General features: G+C 44.2%; 2 long non-coding RNA genes across 2 annotated transcripts; one reads left to right on the top strand and one right to left on the bottom strand.

Moving 5' to 3' along the window:
- On the bottom strand, positions 1 to 1204 carry LOC111258294. The gene is made up of 2 exons (XR_002678961.1): positions 1100 to 1204; positions 1 to 386 (listed from the first exon to the last, which is right to left on the bottom strand). It is a non-coding gene; the product is annotated as an uncharacterized LOC111258294 (long non-coding RNA).
- Positions 1205 to 2374: 1170 nt separating this feature from the next.
- On the top strand, positions 2375 to 3406 carry LOC101775770. The gene is made up of 2 exons (XR_001164626.3): positions 2375 to 2780; positions 3033 to 3406. It is a non-coding gene; the product is annotated as an uncharacterized LOC101775770 (long non-coding RNA).
- Positions 3407 to 3695: the final 289 nt, after the last annotated feature.

The following is a 3695-nucleotide window of genomic DNA, read 5'->3' as shown; positions in this document are numbered from 1 at the left end:
TGCAATCAAACAGCTAGGATTAAAAATAAGCAACTTCAAATAAGCAACTTTTAGCCCCTAAATATAAGCAAGGGTATCAAATAGATCCTTATTCTTCGTAAATCCTGGGCCACCTGCTTCTTTATGTCAAACATGCACTACCTCCTTGCAGCGCCCAGCAGACAGCTGATCAATGACAGGTGTGGAGCCCTTGGCTTTAAGTCCTTGTCAATAATGCACTCTCAATGGGGTCCATGCGTCACAGGCCTTGGTAGCAAGCAGATATTTTCCCTACCAAGCAGGGCAGCGGCCTCTTATTCACTGCCAATCCTCTGCTCATTCACTGCAACTGCAAGTCGATCTACAAGCTCAACCAAAGCCCATCCATTATTCTTCCCTAGCGAGATCTGAGGCACAATCAAGGAGCTTAATCAGCAAGGTTCATATAAGTCAACTAATCTATGCGTCAACATGAACTTATAGGCGCAAGAATCTGTTAAAACGGATTTAAAACGCTTAAGATATGAGCTAAACAAGGTTCAGGGGCTTAACTGCGAGAGAACTAAACTTTCAAGGGCTAAACTTAAAGAAATCGAGACCTAAAACCTAATTAAACATATAAACAGAAGGTCTAACGCGTCAAAAGACCAAACAGAATAGTGGGCGGGATTTTATAAAAGAACACGGGCTAAAACAAAAGAAAAAGGACCTAGATCTTATTACTTTTGAACTGCGTAGGACCTCAGGTGCAAAAAGAGAGAAAAACAGGAGCCTTCTTGCAAAAGCAGTGCACGGCTCGGTTCGACCGGTATTGACCTTGGTATCCGATCAGGGCCATCGGTTTGCGATTGGACAGCTGCAATCGGCTGGAAGGGGATAGGCAATGCACGGGCAACAAAAAAGACGACGCGCCGTGGCGGCGAGCATCCGGCCACCATTCATTATGGGGTTTAGCTCAGGATGAAGCGAGGTGCACGGCGAACCGAACTAGGTCTTCGGAGCGGCACCGGTGACGTGAAGCTCGGAGAGTCGGCTCAGTAGGAGACTAGCAACTTCGGGAACTCGGGGACACGGTAGAGGGCATAGGAGCACATGGGATCTTCACGGGCGGCTTCCTTACCACGATGCGAAGCTCCGGGCGGTGATCCCATCGACGGGAAGGCAACGACGATGGGTGGGTGCTAGTGCTCGAGCTCGGGCGGCAGCGGTGCTGAGCTTGTGGCAAGGGCGCTAGGGTTTGATGGGGGCTGCGAAGACCACAGCGGGTTTTATAGGCAAAATCAATGCACCAGCTTGAATACAACAATGAGATCCTATGATTCATTAACTTATTTTAGAAAGAAATTTAAATGCCTAGGAAATTAAATAAAACCTTAGGAAATCCTTACAGCACCAAACATACTTATGGGGTGTTTGGTTCCACGGACTAAAGTTCAGTCCCTATCACATAAAATATTTAGATACTAATTAGAAGTATTAAATATAGACTAATTACAAAACCAATTGCACACACTACTAGAAAAATGACGTGTCATCCCTAGCCTTAGTACCGATTGTTTTTGACCCGATACTAATATTAGCATTAGTACCAGTTCCAAACTAGGAAAGCTCCCGGTGGACGGTGGCTCCAACCGGTACTAGAGACCATCCGGTACTAAATCATTTAGCTGGCGATGGGACAAGTCGAGCGTGCCTACTCCGGCAGTCCGCGCGCGCGACAATGTAGATGCTCCACGCCAGAATCCTGCTCCGCCAACTGTTTCAAAACGTTCTCGATGTAATCCAACCGTTTTCGGGCCCACCTCCTTATATAATTTAAACGTTTTTTTGTCAAAATATATGGACACTATAATTGTCAAATTGTTTCGTTACAGGATTGTATAAAATGATCTCTTGCTAAATCTTATAGTGGTTTATTTAGCTAGCGTCGATGTACCTATTTTACAGTCGCAGTGATTGTTAAGGAGGTGAATGCCTAACGAGAGTACATTTCAAAACGTTCTGTATACATCGTGTTGCAAAGTTTAGCTTTTTTACTAAGTCTTGTGGTCCTTGTGGAGGCATGCATGCTCATTGGAGGCAGAGAAACAGAACGTGGTCTGCTGGGGTACAACCTGGAGTTGGGCCCCGCGAGCACGACGAAGTGATCAATGCACACATGTAAAATGCAAAAATCTTGGCGACACGGGGAACCCTACCACGGCGCCTCCGCCAACCTCCTTCTCTGCCCTCTCTGTAAAATATTCTCTTCTGCCTCTCGGCTGAAACGTGCAAAAGTAAAATTACTTGGTAACAAAGACCTGTTATGAAGAGTTGGTTCAGAATTTGTGCAACAAACATGTACATCCATCAACTGTATACATGCATAAGATACATACGTATGTACATTGGAGCTACACTATACAAGTAGACAGCCATTCGCATGCACCTTATCCATATCAGGACCACCCATTTGCACCTTGTCCATATCATCACATAGCGCAGCTGCCTATAAATTGCAGCCGCGGCAACGTCCATTCAATGCAAGAATCACCTCTCAACACAAAACCAATAAACTTAGCTAGGTAACCAAGGAAGGTAGCAGCAAGAGGAGGCAATGGAGGGAAAGAGGACTACCGCTTTGATGGTGATCATGTGCCTGGTCATCTTGAGCCTCAATGCTAACTCGGCCACCGCGGCAGAGTGCGGCTGCTGCTCAGCCGCTCGGGCAAAAGCATGTTGTTTTGGTTGTATTGCTGTGGGTGGCACCGACGCAGTCTGCAAGAACACTTGCTGTTTCCCATGTTTTCTGGACGATTCTGGTAAATTCACTAAACTCACTCTATTCAATTAATGCATTTAATTTGCTATATGTACATACAAGCTTTGTAGCATATCATGGACTAATACGTATGTGTGGCCTTCCATGCATTTCCGTTAATGTAATTTGTTGACTTCACTTCCCATCTCACAACTTCAGGCATGTTACTTACATCATGAAGACATCTTGTACTCTATTTTCACTGTAAAATTAACTCATGCGCTAATGGGATTTCCATATCTCAATTTGACAGTTGCTTCTAAGATGGTAGAAATGGAAGTGCTTGCTAAGATGGAAGAAGCGGACAAGCCTAAAATGATAGCATGAACGCCGTTCATAGGCATATGTTGCTATGCTTCAAGCTATGGCCAAGTTATGTTAATGTTTATCTCCAATAAATTGTTCACCATATGGGGTGACCTCTAGTTGATCCATCTGTTGGTCTCAACTATATGTATGTCGTGCATCTGTGCGTGTGTGTGGTGACAAGCATCTCTCATTGCTTGTAATAAGGACACAGACACTATCCACCGTGATATGTGTCATGAACAGTTTAATATGTTTATGTATTGTCTCTGGCCTTATTAGCAATTTTATTATCTGTGTGTGCATGGTTTACTTAATTTATTCTCGACGGATTTTTGATGTTGTTGTGAGTTTTGGATTATGCGAGATAATTAAGATTGGGTAATGCTTCACATCAGTCGTCCGACGCGAGCAAAATTTTCGTACGGTGCGCTCGTCACGTACCCGTACCATCAACCACATATCGTCTCCTCCCCACGTGCCTCGCTTTTGGTGGAGATATATGTATCAAGTAGTGCAAAGTAGTATCAACGGTGGTTTGTCTTGTTTATATATATATATATATATATATATATGGTACCATCAAATTAAGGGTACCTTTCAGCCATCT

Source organism: Setaria italica, chromosome VIII (genome assembly GCF_000263155.2).
Source record: "Setaria italica strain Yugu1 chromosome VIII, Setaria_italica_v2.0, whole genome shotgun sequence".
In the NCBI taxonomy this organism is placed as follows: Eukaryota; Viridiplantae; Streptophyta; class Magnoliopsida; order Poales; family Poaceae; genus Setaria; species Setaria italica.
Note: the sequence above shows the minus strand (reverse complement) of the source record. Positions and strands in the feature narration are given on the sequence as shown.